A 19000-nucleotide genomic window follows, 5' to 3' on the forward strand; every position below is an offset into this window, starting at 1 on the left:
CAAGAAATCTTTATCAGTTGCTACTACAATACTGATGTTTTTTTTTCGCTGCTTTGGCCAACGGAGCTACCTTAAATTTTCGAAAAGTTAAGTTGACTCTGAAGCTACCTCTGAAACTGTTGTGGTAACAAGTGACGTCATGGAAACAACCACAATTTGTTTTTCAATGATTGGGCATTTGTTTGATGCCATTTTTGTAGCAACTGATAAATATTTCTAGCCCCAACTTATCAAAGTATCAGCTTATTCTTACTAATTTTCGCGAGTACTAATTTTCGCGATTTCAAAATAATCGCGAGTACGCACGAAAAAGCATTGCGCAAAATTTAAACACGCGAAAATTAAAAACATTTTATATCAAAACAATAAAAATTTTGAATATTTGGAACTGCACCTATCTACCTTTAAAAATGTCTCTCCATATTGTTTTTTACTAGCACCCTTCTCTGATTACTGTTTCGAGCTTGAACACTGGTTCAAATCCACTTTAGTACAGTCACTAAAGTTTCCGTTTGCAGACTCCTTGTTGTTACATTGAGCCAGATCTTTGTGTATTTCCAGTTGTTCCTTAGTCTTTGACAAGTGATCCAAAAAAAAAAACACTGACAAAATCGCGAAATTTAATACAATTTTCCTCTAATTTTTCTTGCAATCGCGAAAATTAATACTCGCGAAATTCGCCTCTCGAATTTTCGCGAAATTAAGTACGCGCGAAAATTAGTAAGAATAAGGTAGGAGAGCTGAAAAGTGCTGGAGACTGTTGTGATCCTCATTAAAACAGATTTTGTTCCACTGTAAGTGTCTTGTTCACAGTTAGCGATTGCGATTCAACTTAAGACACTGTACACAACAAATCATCAAAGCAATCAGTTATGTTATCAAGTTTTTCTAAGTCTTGATTTCATTCTCTATGCAAGCGGAGGGTGCTTGCAAGGGTTCTGAGTTAGGTATAACATCATAGAGTCTCCCAATAGGTAGGGGATTAAATCAATTTCTACATAGATTGAACTGATTTATTTTTTTCAAAATGGCATAAAAATAGCTTCTATGGCCATAAACCAAATAAGCAAAATACTTGTGCTTATGTCTCTCCTCACCTCGTTCATAAACTTCACTGAGTTTTGTAAAAACCACAGAATGGGATTCATGACCAATACAAAGCAAACTGTTAGTTGTGATTTGGGTTTAGCTAGCATTTAGATATAACTGAATAATCAAGATTATAAAATTAGACGGTGAGGAAAACTTACAAAAACATATATGAACATAAACTTACAAAAAAGTACGGTGACAATTCAAATCGGCTTTGCGCGGTCCATCATAGAGGACCCAATCAAAAAGTTTGTTTTTATCAAGGACCAGTTTGCCAAGATAGTTTAGTTATTTAGACGCTACTGCTCAAGACCCAAAGAACCGAAGGACACAAAGGGAAGGGTACTAGAGGATCTTTTCTTTTTGTTAGTGGTCATGACTAAGAGTTTCCATCCAATCCACGATTGAGCCAAACGCTGGTCGCTTGGAAGGGTCCCTCTGCCAACACTGTAGCATAAGATTATACCTGCAAAAAACATCATCACAGGGAATCAGAAGAGCGAAACGTACGGCATGGACGAATACAGTAAAAACCCGCGTGTAAGAACCTACTTTTTTCAGAGTTTGGCAAAACAGGTTCTTGTATTATGGGGTACTTATTGACAGTTTAGGCTAAGTAGGTTCTTAATTAGGTTCTTAATTTCTACAGAATAGACACTGTTGTTGATTATCAGAAAATAGTATAAAATCTGGTCTGTTCTTCAATATAAATATTTTTTAATGTACCCATGTTGCCAACAACATTAATTGATCAATGATACAGTACTGTATATAAAATGTATCTTTCCATCAAGAACTGTCAATATGGAAATACTGCCGGTTTTTGGTAAAAAAAAAAAATAAATACCGGTAGTTAAACCCCACGTATAAGAACCTGTTGGAATTTGTTTGGCTAAAAAGGTTCTTAAATTTTGGTGTATTAAAAAAGCAAATTTCTGCCAGAAGGTTCTTAAATCCCTAGGTTCTTACACGCGGGTTTTTACTGTACAACGCATACAAACTCTAGTCAGTACTAATTTTTTTCTGATTACAATTGCAAGTGCTGAGACCGGCAGGATGAGTAAAATATGGGCAATTAGTCCATCAGCTAGTGGGGTTGTATGGCTCACTTAAGGGGAACAAAGGAAACTTGTCTAATATTACTCTTTGACTATTAAGCATCATAAAAATGTGTGATAGCAAGGATAAAACGGTAGCTTTCACTGTGTAAATCGACTTTGAAATTTGCTCTCATATCCTTCTTTTGGCCGCCATCTTGGATTTTAAAACAAAAATCCTTAATTTTTTTTATTCGTTCTTAAATACTTACTGATTTTTTGCTTAGATATATATTTGAGAGGTACTACATATTCGGGACATTATTTTAGCATTGTTTACGGTAATAAAAGCAAAGTACGCAATAAATGAGGTCGCAATGTCCGCCATTTTGTTTTCAGCTCGTTTTCCTTTTGCTCCTCAATCATGTAAAATAACAAAATTACCATAAAGGCGTTCCATCGCAGTGCTACGTTTTTTCAAGTATACTACACCATTAATCAGTATACTCCAAATCAGATTACATAGCTACGTCCACGCATAAGGTTAGAATAGGGCTCAGTTAAGAGATTGTTGAGTACAGAACAGACAGAATCGCCACACTCGTATAAAGTCCTCCTTCACTGCTGCTATGCTTCTGTCAACTCTTCTGGAGCGGTGAAGGAATTACCGGAAGGGAATCAGTAGCTCTTCTCTAGATTGTAGCTTGAAAATTTCCTCTTGTAACATTGAGTTCGGTTAGTGGAGATGCCTCGCGTGGTGGGAGAACCTCTGGCTTTACTTTCCCCGGCGCCGTTCACTTTTTTCTGGCTTCACTTTCCCTGGCGCCGTGAATCGCCTAGCACAGCACATCCACACTCTGACACGTCTTCTCGTACAGCTGATACACTTATGCTTTCGTATCTTTAATGATCACCTCGGATACTGCAACTCCTCCCCGCTAATTGCCATAGCTCGGACGTACGTTTCGTACGTTGGCAAAGCTCCAATTTTCTGGTCTTCGCACCTCTTCCCTCTTTTTTAAAGTACTTTGCATGTCCGTGGGACGATATGTTTGAAATAAAGGGCTGGGTTGGAAAATGACGATTGTTTTTAGGGGGATTTATTCAAGACACTTGAATGGCAATGGTATTTTATCTACGCGCTCTCTTTTCTTCGTGAAATAATTTTTAAATCTGCACTTTTTGCTTTATTTTGTGGTACAGTCATATTGTGAACAATAATCAGCCGTGGCAAGAGAGGATAATGTTATCCTCTCTTGTTGTTTTTGAAACACTAGAATGAACGAAATCATGTTGTTAGTTCCAATAAGTTTTAAATTTGCGTTTGAAAGCGATTCGTTTACGTTAAAAGAATGCAGGCAGCTTTGTAGCTTTTTCACCCCAAAAATCCAAGATGGCGGCCAAATTAAGAAGCGTATAGGGGAGCCAATTTAAAATTCGATTTATAAGTGAAAGCTACCGTTCCAACCTTGCTATCATACATTTTTGTGATGCTCAATAGGCAAGGATTAAGATAAGACATGTTTCGTTTGTTCCCCGAAAGTGAGCCATGAACTCAAATTTTCGGATCTCAGCTGATGGACTAAATATTCTTAGTCATCGCACGCTGAAGAAATTAAAGTTGTAGGGCCAGCACTGATGAACCTCTTGGCTCCGGCAGTACACTGCACTGGATTGGACTTACACTATTTTTGTTGGAAAATTAGTTTATTAACAACTTGATGTTGATTAAGGTTAATAAACTGCTGTAGCGAATTTTGACGGCTGACGTTTCGAGTGTTATGGGCCTGCCATGGTGCAAAGTGGAGTATTGTGGGTTGTATGTGTGTTTTTATACAGAGTATGGAGTTATGCTTTTATGGTAAACATGGTGAAGAAAAGCCAACGCGCAAAACTTCAGCTTTTCAAAATTTGTTACGGCGGTTTATTTACCTTTATCAATGAACTTCCAGTTGATAATCAACTAAGACCGTGTTCACACTTAGTGCCCGAGCACTGGTACCTGAGCGCCGGCAAAGTGCCCGGGTACACGGTCTCGACCTTGTACCCGGGCACGGGCACCGTGTCCGAATTATGGCGTAGGTACTTCGACAGCTACCCTTGTAAATCCGAGGTGAAGTAAAGGTGATGGGTATGTGTATGTGATATTTGGTGCCCAGCAATAATCGTACTCGGGCACCGTGCCGTTTTTTACGTTAGACAGTAAACTTAGTTCATTGTGTGGAGAGGGGAGAGAAAGAGGATCAATATTATATAGAGTTCAGAGATGGTTTATTAAAAAGGGTACGTGAGACGATGTTTTTAAATATTACTTAGTTGAAAGGAAATGTAATTTACATACAATTCTGTGCTCATGGCTGAGGTGCTTGGCAACCTTTGACCACTTGCGACGTAGTTAAAAACTTCTTCCCCGGTCATTCCTTCGTAAGGATTTCTACCTGCAGAGGTTAAAAATGTGTTATTAAGAACAAGCCATAGTAATATAGCAATTCCCGAGTTTTGATTGGTTTACAGGCCATGGTATATGAGCTTATATACTGCCCATGTCAATTATATTACGAGGACTGAACCACGTATATTTAACAATTATTCCATGAGCCCGCGTTGGATACGAGGTGGTAAATAGCCAACGAGGCGCGAAGCGCCGAGTTGGCTATAACGACTCGTATCCAACAAGGGCGAATGGAATAATTGTTTTATTAAATTCAATTCTCAAGTTTAAATCGACTGGACATTTCATTTTGATGTAAACGAAGTGATAGGATGAGGAGGCGCGAAAATTTCTGGCGCGGTGTTCACTTCTTGAGTTGAATGAAACATACGAGGAAAGCGAGCGAGAGAGTTTTCTTCCCCCTCTAAAGTCGTCTAAATATCCTGGAAATTTTGACAACAGTTAAGATTTTACGAGAAGATCCGAAGCAAAAGCTTTTCTGAAAACTACAAGTCTTGTGCAAGTCGAACGAAGCAAGTGTTTACATTGTACTTCTTAACGGCTCCATGGCTGTCATCAAGACTGCTTTATTATTTCGTGAAGCGAAATTGAGCTCAAAGTGGAACAGATTTATTGAAGTATAAAAGGACAAAACCAAGATTGAAAGGTAACAAACTTTACTGAAGTGCTGAGCCTAGTTTTTATGACGTACACTGAATAAAACTGTGTCAGTTTGCCGTTCTTTCGTAAATTATTTGCTGTTTTTCTATTTTATTCTCTCGCTCTTGTTGTGCGTTTAAAAGTATTATTAATTAAACTTTTCGCATCTTTCCTTTTGTTTTGCGTAGTTAAATTTACTATGGCATTTCTGTGGTTTTTGTAGGCACCGCTTATTATTTCTTGTTCATAAAGCTCGCCAAATTTGTTGTTTAAAACCATTTTTTGATGGAACTGTCGCTTCCAGCAGAAAAATTTTACGCTGAGCGGCACTTGCCGCACTCATTTCCCATATAAGGTCAAACATAGGTATACGAGCTGATAACCGGGATTCAGTGAACCAATCAGAAAGCTAGAAATGCAATATCCGAGGTTGAGAATTGAAATAATTTTATACATTTCCGATTCAAAACACGGAAAAATTCCATATATTCTCTTACTTCATACATTCACTCTGACTGCCTTTTAAGGTGGGTTTATATTTAAACTTCATGATTCTATTGGGGGTCGATAATTCGATTAACAGAACTTTATCAAGGGTGGCTGCTCTTTTAATCGAGGAAATATGGTACTGAAGTTGCCCTTCCACATTTTTTTTAATTACTCTGTCAGGTTTTAATCTTAGTGTATTTTCAGTTCTGTAGTGTCTGTTAGGCTACCTGTGGCCTCCTGCTACAAGTGTTAATATGAAAAGACTTTATTGTTAGGAAGGATGGAAAAAGTTACACTGTTTTTAATGCGGCTTAAACGCTAATATAAAAGAGTTTTACAAGTTCAACAGCAATTACTTACCAAGAGTGAAAATCTCATACAGGACAATACCGTAACTCCACCTAAAGCAGTAACAAGATGTATGGAAATCAAGAATCGAGAGAGAATTTGTTTCGAGATTGGGTTTGAAGGTGCAAACCATGATCTCTATCAACTTACACATCACTTTTTGTTGTAAACACTTGACTTGTTAATGACTCAACTGCCATCCACTTCACAGGCATCAGTCCCTCGATTAGAATAACAATCAAATAAAATTAAAAATACAAATTATCATGGCTATTGGAAATAAAGCTCCAGAGCTTGCTAAAAACTTTTACAAGGCTGAAATTTGATGTGAAAATGACAAATATCCCCATTTGTGGCCCTCCCTCGCTCGCTGAGGTGAACGAAACTGAGCTAAGGTAACCGAAACTGCATTAAGTAGACTCAAAGCGCATGCGTACTTACATTAGATCTCCTGACATAAACTTCAGCTTTACCCAGATCTCTCGCCATCCCAAAATCAGTAATTTTACAGCGCAGGCCTTCGCCAACTAGTACGTTCCTGGCGGCCAGATCTCGGTGAATAAGCTGCAGACAAAGACACATTTTAAAAAATCTGTGTTATCTTGTTGTTAATAAAAAAAATCGCTGAATATAGCTACTGGGCCGATCTGCTAATTAACGTCAGATGATGAAATATATAGTAACCTCAAATAGAATGTTTTCATGCCAGCCACGTTGGAGGAGCCAAACAATAAAAGATATTTGCATAAAAATGATTTTTTCCCAAAAGAAATCATTTTATTGTTTCACTCCTCCAATATGGCCGCCACTAACACACTTTATAGGCTAAAGACGCCTTAACGTTAGCAGTTATAATCAATAATACACCCACCTAGCGGCACCAATTGAAATAAACGATTACAACAAGAAATTCAACAAAAAAGTGTACCAATACTGTAGATGATCTTGTTTAAATGGGGAATTAAAGAGGAAAAAAGTAATTAAACAACAGACCTGGTGAGCTGAGATGAATTCCATTCCTCGAGCAATATCACACGCGAATTTGTAAAGTTGCTGTTTTGGTATTTTACGCGGAACTTCTGTGCTTTCCACATTATAATAATCATCTGTTTCTCCTTTACTTTTCTTAAGATATCCAAGAAGATCGCCATGAGGGACAAATTCAAGGATGACAAGAGGCGGCCCTGTGTATAAAGAATATATGGCGACTCATGGCCTAACAAAACAGACAGTAGATTTAAAATTCCAAGCTCTATTTCTCTCTGAATTGTACAACACACGCACGACGTTTTAATCGTATTAGCAACAAATTTCGAGGCGAGGGGGGGGGGGGGGGGGGGAAGAAACTTCCTTTGTTACACGACTCAAAAAGTGGTCATAGCGGTGCCGGGCAACCGAGTGTGCGCAGTAGCTTTCAAATGGTTGCTAAGGGCGTAGTGAATACCGCCACTATTCGCATTTCACACGCAAACATCATTGATATTTAAATCTTTCCGAGAAAACAAAACTTTGGGTGACGTCTCTCTTAGCAACGGCTTGATTGACATAGACTCGCACAGTTTCCAGGCACTGCTATGTCTTCAAAGAAAAGTGCCGACTTTCTCCCCCCCCCCCTCCCCCCTGTTTCGAGGTAAGGAAGTCTTTGAGAAAATTTTTTGGGTGAAAACAATTGGAGAGGAGCACGAAAAAAAGTAAACAAAAAAAAAAATCAATGTGAGCCGTACCAAAACGTGACAAATAGGCGTTAAAGATAAGAAACTTACTAAACTCGCGCCTTCCTTTGCATCGAATGACATCCTTGGTCAAACATCCCAGCAGCTGAATCACGTTAGGATGAGGCTTAAGTTTCTTCAACAAGTCCAGCTCAGACAACAGATCCCTGAGGTCTGCATATGACGAATCTTCTGCAAAAAATACCATGAAGGAACAAGTAAGTAATTATAAACCACCATCATTGATTTGACAAAGCATTTTCAAGTTTCACTTGATATTTCACGAAAAGTTTATTACCTTTCAGCATTTTAACAGCAACAACAGACCACTCTTGATTACCAGCCACGCCAAATGCAGCGCCCTTCCACACCTGACCAAACGAGCCACCGCCGATCCTTTCAAACAACGACAAGTGATCACGTGACACTTCCCAGTTGGTGTTGCTGAGAACGCGCGTGTATGGGGGCTCCACTCTTCCAGCAGTTTGCGATGCATTCTGGTAAGAAGTAGTTGTACATAGCTCATTCTGATAACCGTGATGCTGTCTGTGGTGCGTTGTTGTTTGAGGAATCAAGTGATTTGATTGGTCATCAGGCTTGACGCTTGCGCAGTGTTGAGCTGCCTCTCTGTTATATAACGGATTTGATCCTAGCATATTTGTAGATTGCAAGCTCAAGAGTGTTCCAGTATTTGTAGAGTGCTTGCATTGAGATAATTTGTCGTTCTCTCTTTTACCCAAAATTTTAACCCTTGGTTTAGGCTGAGGACGATTACAAGATAAGGTTTTGGAGGCTTCATGGCACAATCTGGAACTGTCCGTGATTTTAATCTCGCCTTGGACATTATCGTTGTTCACTGGTCGAAGATAATTTTCCGCTGGAGGTTCTTGGACTTTCCTTATTTCTTGATTAATCTCTCGAGTAGCGCCAAGTGTACTAACATCTTCCGTATTCACGGCAGCACTATTCTCTTCCTCAGGGGTGGTTACTTGATGAATGACAGACATACAAATATCTTGATTGTTCTTACTCTTTTCACTACCCCTGTGAGGAACAAATGTTCTCAACGTGAAGGACACCTCTTGAGGCTTGGATTCAGGAGTTGAGGTGTTCATTTCAGGTCGGAATGCCGTCAGCACAAAGCATTTTTCTGTTTTTGGTTGATTGTAATCTCCTTGCATGCTTCCCATTGATGCTCCCGGTTGTTCTAAAACCAAAGGTGATCCCAGGATACTTAATGGAGATTCTGCTGGTATTCTAGATGCACTTGTATCGGTAGTATCTTGAGCCTGCAAGAGATCAAGTTTCCAGCCAGCGTTAAGACGTTGACAGGAAATAAAATACAGGAAAATAGAAAAAACAGAGGAGACAGCAGATCTACGGTGAAGTAATTTATTAACTAACTTGACTTGGTGGTGTACAGATCACGCGCAAAACGGGTACAATATTCCACGTCACTTTTGAACAAATTGTTATGATGCTCATATATAGTCAGGAAGTCCTCGTTCTCGGTCATAACTTGTGACATACAGTATGTAATTTTTATTAAGATTCGTCCGACGACTAGCATTGCACTGCATCAGCGCGCTGCATAACCACAGTTTATTTTGCTGAAAATTAATTCGTTGAAAATTTTGGGGAACAATCATCCCGTTTAATCTTTCCTCGGAACATTGTTTGAATTCAGCTAGTCGGGCAGCCATCAAGCACTATTCCTCACCATTTACCAAGATAAATGTTAAATGTTCTGCATGGGCTTCAAAGTTGGCGAGAGACAAATGACTGACCAGAAAAGTATAATTTCACTAATAGATATTAACTGTCGGCGGTGGTGAAGAATTTAAATATCAGTTACCGCCTCAGAAGTGAGATCCTCTTCTGATGTGAATGGAAATTGGGTTACCCTGTAAGTGAAACACAAATTTCAACTTATACTCAATGTTTACTTTGTCTTTAATTGTATGTATCGCTAAATATTTCAAATGATGGTCAAGTGAGTTTATTACCCAAGCACTACTTTTATTGGACCTTTATACTGTGGGTACTCAAACCGGGCCACTTAAAAGAAAGCGGACCAATCAATTCGTCAATTGAGAACAATGGACGGTTATCATTTTCGACCAATGGCGTTTAAACATTTAGGCAACAGCTCTAGATCTACAACAAATTTTTTTAACCAAGTGAAGGCAAATGTAAGTCTGTTTTACACACTATCGACTCCTATCTACTGTGTACACTCTACAGATCCCATCTTGGATGCAAAGTCTTAGCTCGAAATCTTGTTTTGTGTCTGCAAAACCGAAAGCGTTGAGAACCTCTCATTTCACTCAAGTGACGCCTTTTTGACTTGACGATCAGTACATACCCTCTAATGTCTTGGTGCCCTGTTAATTTGGAAACAAATAGCAAGAGTTAGTCACAACATTTTATTATAATCAATGATGGTCATTTGTGGAGTGTCAGCCATGATTAAGGACAGAGAGGTGAAGAGACACTGACCCGAAGACAAAAGAGAGTGACTCTTTCCCTTTTTCATACAGGAGGCAGAGGAGGCTGCATGGAGTCAGCACATGCATAAAAGCACTGCATGGCTTCAATAAAGCACTAAGTAATGAAACACTTAGACAAATTGTGTAGCGGTGAAGAACAAAGACGGTAACATACTTAGCAACAGCGAAGACAGGAAGGAGCGATGGAAGGAACACTTCAACGAGGTCCTTAACCGTAAGGAGCCAGAAAACCCAGTAACAGTCTAAGAAGACACAGTGGAGCATGAGATCTTGCAGAAATCAAAAACGCCAAAAGAGGCTTGAAAGATGGCAGGGCAGCTGGGGACGACCTCATACTAGCAGAACTACTGAAAGCAGACATAGACTACACAGTAGAGTAGGTGAAGCAGATTCTAAACGAGGTCTGGAAGACAGGACAAGAGACCGAAATACGAAAGAGAGGCCTTATATTGCAGCTGCCAAAGAACGGAAACTTAAAGGACTACAAGAACTTGCGTGGCATAATGCTCTGTGTCGTCAAGAAAGTGCTGGGGCGGATACTCATTGTCCGAATTAAGAGAGGCGTGGACAGCAAACTGAGGGATCGAGGAGCAGGCTGGCTACAGGACCGGGAGAATGGCCATTTTCTTGTTTTTTTTGTGAAAATAAAAAAGGGAGGGGAAAAAAAAGAAAAAAAAGGGGGAGGGAAAAGAGTGAAACAGGGGTGCAACATGTCCTGCTTTCTGTTTCTCCTTATCACTGATCATGGGAAGAACAGTGCGAAATGAAGAGAATGGTACCAGTTTGAAATTAAACACAAAACTAGAGGACCTTTATTACGCCGATGACAAAAATCTCAGAATGAATGCCAGAAATCAATGTATTACGAGGAATGGAGAATCAGTGAAGGACGTCGAAAAGTTTCAATACCAGGGAGCTTTCGCTCTAACGTCGGAGGTTGGACTACAGACAGGCCCCAGTTGTTCCGGGGGTATTTGGTTATTTTGTTTTTTTTTTTTTTGTTAGGGCGGCCTGGATAACAGACTAGCCAAAGCATGTACTACGTTCGGTTGAGGAACATCTGGAACTCGAGTATCATCATCCGCCACACGAAACTGAGATTGTTCAAGACCTTGGTAAAGACTATTTTGATGTTTGGCTCCGAGAACGACGGCAAGAGCACATTAAGAACGAGATTGTACTAGAGAGAGAGTTTGGATGGAGAACATGAGCGATGAGGCACGCAGAAGGAGGAAGAAGTACATCGACCATATCCTTAGGAGAGAGACCAACAACGACTGTTTGATAGCTGAGAATTGGGCCCCTGAGTGGAGAAAGAAGCGCGGAAGGCCACAGACCACATGGAGACGAACCGTCGAGAAGGAGAAATAGGCTGACGGATGGAGAACGTGGGTGGCCTTATTTGCCACTTGGCACGAAGTGGATAGGTAACAGGTAACAGCCATGATTACGTCAGTCAGTTGGTCGTTTACTGGGTAGGCGGTTTCACACTTATCCATTGGAAAGTAATTAATTCTAGGCCTGAGGAGTATAATGGGTACCGTCAAATTGTTAGGAAAAGCTCACATAATGCTGGGGAGGAGGAGGAGGTCACCGTGAAGAAGGAGAAGTAGAAGGAGGAGGGATCGGAGGTGGAACAATAGGAGAAGGAGAAGGAGAAGTATGAGGAGGGGGGGGGAGTAACCTGCGATGTACTTCCATCGCATCCAGGGAGAGTATCGATTCACAATAATACCCCTTGTCACTTCGATTTCTTGCTATAGAAAGAGAGTTGGTGTCGACTCGATCATGCAGCCCGACCTCCCACCCAGGAGATTTCTCACTTTACACCAGTAGATTACATGAGAATCTAAAGGAGGGAGAGATGACATGGTCAATACTCACAATCCTTTTTTTCGTTGGCGGTGGCACGGATGTTGCGGATACATTGTATCCCCGGCCCGCCGCGAATTTAGATCGAGACACAAAATGTTTTGATGTTTGTCGAAACATTTTGTCCGAGCAAATGTTTTAGGTTTGTGGCGCACACACATTTGTTTTGTTTTGTGTCCGCTCGTTTGCCCACCAAGAAACTTAAGAGCTATGTGTCCACAAATTGTCGTCTCGTTTGCCTTTCAATAATTATAAGTTTAAGTCGCTTACATTTGCGCTTCTTCAAAAGCCAGTTTTGTGACACAGAAGTGATTTTCCTGTTTGTTTTAGAATATCGTTTGCGTTTGTTTGGAATAATGTTATATTCTCTTTATTTAAACATTCAAAAACGGTTCTCTGTTCTCTGTATACAATATAGTAATTTACTTACTTGTATTTTTTCCTGTTCCTCTTTTCCGTTTTCTACGCACGAAATAAATTACAACCACAGCTAGAAATATGCATAAAAACGCAACTAAAGCTCCCAAAATGATGGCTTCCCGCCCGGCCGTGGAATCAGACTTTTTGTTGCTTTCAAATGATGATGGCGTTGTCCCAGGTTGTGATGAAACTGAAAACAAAAACGAGTGAGTGAATAATTTAGCTAATTACTTACTACCACAAGACTTCACCCTGCTTCTCGAGCCACTATGCGATTTCCAGTAAACGGCTCGCGCTATTCATAAAGAAATGAATGAAAAGTTCATTGGCCCAGGCAGCTCGGTATGACTCTGCTACACCAGGGACGACTTTTCTCTCTATAAACAGGCCTTTACTCTAGTAATCACACTTTCCTCTATCAATAATTAGCATAACCACACTGACCTACTATTGGTAATCGCGCAATCTGATTGGCTACACAGGTGCCTACTATTGATCCGTAGAAGGCCCTCGGAGCGCGCGCTTAGTTTTCGCTTAATTTTATCAATCAAAACCTTCAATAAACCAATTCTAGGATATTCTGAGTTTAAAAGATCGGTCAGTGGGTTATGCTAACACAATAGACGGCCGCCTCGGTCACCGGCTGATAGTTGACCGGGGCCGCCCCTCGCCAACTACAGCCGATAGAAACCTCGAGTTGCCGTCTAATTGTTAAATAATAAACAGTGATATAGCTTCAGTGGTAATAGATCGTAGCAGAAAGCATGTTATCCTACCGGTGCGCTCTGGAAAATCGGTTGATATGGACAACATGTTGCGCGTTCCTAATACACTTTCTCCCCATCGGTTCCAAGATGTAATCGCGAATATATATAACGTATCAGCGGTTAGTTCTTTGTGGATACATTAAACCAGTAATGTTTTCTCGAAACCATGGTTTTTCATTTGTCACGCTGTCCTTTGTCACGTGTATAACTCGGTGCCAGACTGTATATAACGTCATCAAGTGTCCCTCGCTATAAACCGCTGACCATCGCAGGGTCCAGCTGGCATTGCGAACTTTCCTTTCTGTGTTCAATATTGTTGGGCTTTCTGGGAGAACTTAGCGAGAAAAGAAGGAATTATCATCATTATCATCAAGATCAGTATCATCATGATCATCATCGGAGGTCATCGATTCATTCACCATCAACAACAACAACAATTCAACAACACCATGGTTTATTTGAAACTTCACTTATTAATTACTAGCGAACTTACAATTTACCATCCTATAAATATTATTAATATTACATTACAGTTCTTATCACCCATAATTATTATTATTATTAGCTATTACTAGTTGATATCAACCCAGAACAATACATAGGAGGCGTAATAGGCCTTATGCATGATAACGTCATATGCTCAAAATTCACCACCGAGCCTCGTTTACGCGAATTCTTCTACTTTCATGCAGTTTTCACGCGGGTATTCTATTTCATCTTTGCTGCTTTTTGGATTCGGTTTTCAGATTTCAGATATTTTTTTTTTATTATTTCACACTTTTTGCAGAAATCGTACACTATTACACTATTTACAGAAAATACATTAATTGAAAGAAAGAAAATATAACATAAAGACCAAAAAAATGTGCTCAGTGACAAAGAGCAAGGCATCGATTGGCGACACGTAAAACAAGAAAGGCATATCGTAATTTTCAAGTTTGCACTTCAAAAGCGAGGCTTGGTGGCAAAACTAGCATTCTGATGAACATGAAAAGAGCACATGAAATAAATGAAATAATAAAATAACATCGAATGAGGTTTAATCAGATCGTATACGTGTTGCATGTTAAGTACCACGCCAAATTTGTTTCAAATCTTTTTATTTATTGAAACTATATTACAAGCTCTGTATTCATTCCAGGGTATACGTGTCAGGGCAGATTTGCATACTTACATTTTTCTGTGTACTGTTTTTTGGTTGTTTTTTTTTTTATTTAATTTTTTTTTTTTTTTTTTTTTTTTTTTTTTTTTTTTTTTTGTTTTTTTTTTTTTTTTGGGGGTGTTTTTTGTTTTTTTTTTTTTTTTTGGGTCTTTTTTTTTTTTTTTTTTTTCCCCTTTTTTTTTTTTTTTTTTTTTTCCCCCCCCCCCCCCCCCCCCCCCCCCCCCTTTTTTTTTTTTTTTTTTTTTTTTTTTTTTTTTTTTTTTTTTTTTTTTTTCACCATTTATCCCAAACAGTTGATCTTCAATCTGGGTTCTACCCTTCTCTTTCGCAAACGAGTGCGACCCGTGCAGAGCTCTCGGTTTCGTAATTAATTTAATTAATTAATTTATACATTTATATAGCGCTAAAACTATAAATATTCTAAAGCGCTGTAACAATAACTCGGAATAAATGCCTCGCAATAAAAGTTGGTTACTTACCTTTAAGGAGAACACTCTTCTTATCTTCTCCCACAGAGTTTTTAGCCACACATTGGAATTCGCCCCAGTCCTTGTCTGTGATTGTCTTCAGCGTTAACTGTGCCTCAGAAAAACCATTTGCCAAGGCTTTATTTCCCTTGTACCACGTGACCTCAACAGGTAATAAGCCGCTGGCCGTACAGCTTAGGCTCATATTTTGTCCAATCCTAAGCAGGGGTGGAGTTGTGACGTTGGTGATTCTTGGAAGATCTGCAATAGCTGCAAACCAAATTAAAACCTTAGCTCAATCTTTGCAATTCGATTCATTAATTTTATTTATACTACTAATTCTAGTTCAGTTCTCCGGAAAGAAGATCAGTCCTTTTCTAATGAATAAACCTTCGCGTTGGATATGATTTCTGGTTCGAGCGAAACTCACATGAACGGTTATCGTCAAGGTATCACATGATCTCGAACCAAATGTTTCTTTTGAAGGCCTCTCAAACTAAGTAAGAATTGAACATTTTGAAGACTACAATGATCACAAAACCGGTTTCAACTATACAACTTACGTCTTGCTTCAACTTGAAGCCATACTGTGTCGGTCAGCATGTTATACTCGTAACCAAAATCGACCTCTATCCCAAACTCCTTCGTTTTGTCTGCGGGCTGTACATTATGAAGAACAAATATTGCCAAGGAAGATGTCAAATTCCCTGCCCAACTCACTAACGATTCATATCCTTTTCTCACACGAGAAATACCGTTTTTATTTACTTTCACAAGTTGTGTATTCAGATAACCGGGTTTAAAAGTACCAAACAACACGTGGCGCAGTGTAAGATGACTCGGTTGGTAGTATTTCCAGACTAATGAGACATTCTCGCCGATGAAGACTCGGGTGGGCTTATCTGGAGTAGAAATAATTTTCTGTCGATCACCTGTTGAATAACAGATTACTAAAAATTAAGATTTTACAAAGCGAAAGCAAATTAGAGGAAGTTGGAATAAGACTAGCCTGCGATGGACGCAGGCTAGAATAAGACCGGCATGGAATAACTGACCAAGGACAAAATAAATTGTTTAGAACGAAAGCTGATTGATTAATTTCGTTCACAAATGTTAAGCATTTATTGCCTCGTGGCATCGTCACACTGAAGGCAAAACATTTGTGGAAAACTGCGACAAGAAAATAAACATAAACCTTAAAGTCGGAAAACCGGAAATGCAACTTGTTTAGTTGCTTTATCGATGCTTCAATCTAGCGAATGTGTATTAATAATTATTATCAATAATTTCTTACCTGAGGTTAGGATTAATGATGGAAAATTAATACCGCTCAGAACAAGTGTTAAGAGTACCAGGATACTAGAACTGAGCTCCATCGCCGACGTACGTAATTTAGCCCTCAGTTGACTGTAGTTGATTTGCCGGTCTAGACTAAACCGCTATACGAAGTTCGTCTCAAGTTTGTCTAAGAGCCTCTTGTCTAGCTGATATAAACAGTGTCATTAAATTGTTAATGTATCCAAGATTGATCGTATGGTTTTTCATCAGTTGGTTTAGAGCGATTCAATCGACAAATCAAAGAGAAACTGTCAAATATTCCAAGTACTGGAACCTGTCAACAGGAAAATGCTAATTATGAACTCGTAATGATCTTGTTTCCAAGAACTTAACGCTCAACTGGTTTATACGCCTTCACAGAAATGAAGGGGCGCAACCAACAGCTACTGATCATGAACCGGCTAACCGATTAAATTTTACCCACCAGGAAAGAAATATCGACAGACTTCTCTTCAATTCTTTAGTAAATGTGTTCGTTTGTCTAACTAGCCTCATTTCCAAGTTGTTAAAAATTGTGCAGTTCCGAAAGAAAGAAGTCTCGTTAATTTCGGAATTAGCAGTCTTTTGATTTCTTATCTTACTTTTTGGTACTTTACGCCACTTTCGGGTATCATTCGTGGACGGTAATAAAATAATAAAAAGGTTTCTGAGAATTTGTTGCCTTAGGAATCAAATAAAAGGCTGAAACGTATTGAAAAGAATTTATATTACATCAGAACAATGTAATATGTTGTCTCATATTAGGTCGTTAAGACAATTAACATCAGATCGGTCAAGTGCAGCTTGCAATGTTTGTTATTTTTACTGTTTCGTAATAATTCAACGTTTGAGATCGCTTCCTTCGAACAACCATAATTACTTTTGGACGTCACAACCTTCGGGATTGGTTCCTATAGAAGTGTGGCTTCTCTCGGAGATGTCAGATTAACTAAGATGTCAGATTAACTATAAGCCATAGCACTCTAGATATGCGGCCCTTTATTAATATCAAACGTTTTAAAGTTGTGATAATGAAACTTGGATAGAAGCCAGTTCATCAGAATAGTAATTATTTTATAGCGTTTTAAAATGTGAAAATTGTGACGTCACACGACTTGAACTGACTGTATGTTGTGACAATTTAATTGGTTACTGTCTTTAGTAATTGGTTGTTTGGGCTTCTGGTTGTTTCAGTGATCAATGATGATAAGGAAATATAACGTTGACTCTCTTTTTGTTCCTCACAGTTATCTCCCAAAGCCCCATTTTGACAGGATGAGCGAAGTTGAGTGTTTTTCTGAAACAGCCAGAAGCGTAAACAATGTTCTTAGTATTCACTTTATACAAACAACAAAGTGCGAATAATTATTAACAAGAATTAATTAACGACAGTAAACGAACACCTGATTTCAAAACATACGTACATGACGTACAGCCAGTCTTACCTGAACTTCCAAGCTCCATCGCCGCAATAAGACAGAAAACTAGTGAAACACCCTTTGGCCACTGAGAACAGGGCATTTTTACGGCCGAGATTTACCATAAAGGAATTCAAAGCGTTAAATGGGCGACCGGGGGCAAAGGCGCTCACTGACGGCTTCCACACTTTTGCAAACAACTTGACACAGAGTAAGAAAGATTTGTGGCAGCACACGCCATTATGAAAGCTCTTGTTGTGGCACACATCAGCCGGCTGTTTACGAGGTGCAAAAGGATGTGTCAGAGACGAAACCGAAGAATTAGTGGGAAGTTGGGGCAAGCGAAACTGTTCCTGTTTGCAATGGCGCACAACTTAAAGTCAATATTAGTTTAATTGGTGTGTCTAAATATATATAGTATGCAGAATCAAATTACTCTTGATCTTACGCCCTTAATTGACAAAAATTTGACTGAGAAGCTATTTATTTCATAAACTGTTTATTTTCTTATAATTTTTTTAGGTCATAACCTCAAATTGACAGATCGAAGGAATTGACTGTTTTCATGCCTGGCACAAATTCAAGTTTCGGTTTGTATTATGTGTGGCATTGAAGTGCCTTTTTACAAGGCAAAGTAAAGGCAAAGTAAAGTCTCCGCCACCCCGCCCCCTGGCACGTTAATACGGCGATGGGGGGAAGGGGGAGGGAGAGACCCCCATGTGAAGGAGGCAGGGATGCTCGTCGTCTCCTTTAGGGGTTGTTAATTGCGGAGATTTGTATCACTTAGGGTGTTCGGGAAGGAATGCTAATGTTTTTATTCCTTAAGGTATCTTTTAGGGTTACACGCAGCTATTTAGAAAAACAAAATCTGCCACACTATGTTGGTGGTCCGATAAGGCATAAGATCTTTAAAGTTTCTTTAAAATTGTATCATAGATGAAAGCATTCGAGGGAAACTTCTTTACTCTTATTGGACCTCATTGGAGTCGCTTTAGCTCTTATTTCTTTGTCTGGTTTAGAATAACATCTCTTAGGGGTGAAATATTGCTTGACCCACTCCCAACTCCTTTTGGAGATTTAATTTAAATTTCGGACGAGAATCCCCGGCCTTTAACCTGGGCCGATTCGGCCGGGCTTAACTTAAACTACTTCAAACCTGGCAGCCGACGCTAAGGGACACATCAAAGATAGAATAGTGGGCATTTACATTTTAGCTTTCTTTAAAATTAGTGTTTGTGATTGTTATATATATTGGGTTTTAATAGATAATAGTTATCGGTTTGTAAGCATTTGTAATA

At 39.2% G+C, this 19000-nt stretch overlaps 1 pseudogene across 1 annotated transcript; it reads right to left on the reverse strand.

Annotated features, from left to right (window-relative positions):
* Window positions 1-463: 463 nt before the first annotated feature.
* On the reverse strand, window positions 464-18551 carry LOC144654686 (uncharacterized; annotated as a pseudogene). The gene is made up of 15 exons (XR_013570969.1): window positions 17730-18551; window positions 15531-15899; window positions 14980-15237; window positions 13348-13672; window positions 12582-12761; window positions 10135-10153; window positions 9625-9673; window positions 8068-9058; window positions 7821-7961; window positions 7051-7241; window positions 6499-6621; window positions 6208-6278; window positions 6070-6110; window positions 4471-4567; window positions 464-1558 (listed from the first exon to the last, which is right to left on the reverse strand). The product of XR_013570969.1 is annotated as an uncharacterized LOC144654686 (transcript).
* Window positions 18552-19000: the final 449 nt, after the last annotated feature.

Source organism: Oculina patagonica, chromosome 5, assembly GCF_052425735.1.
Source record: "Oculina patagonica isolate OP01 chromosome 5, crgOcupat, whole genome shotgun sequence".
Lineage (NCBI taxonomy): Eukaryota > Metazoa > Cnidaria > Anthozoa > Scleractinia > Oculinidae > Oculina > Oculina patagonica.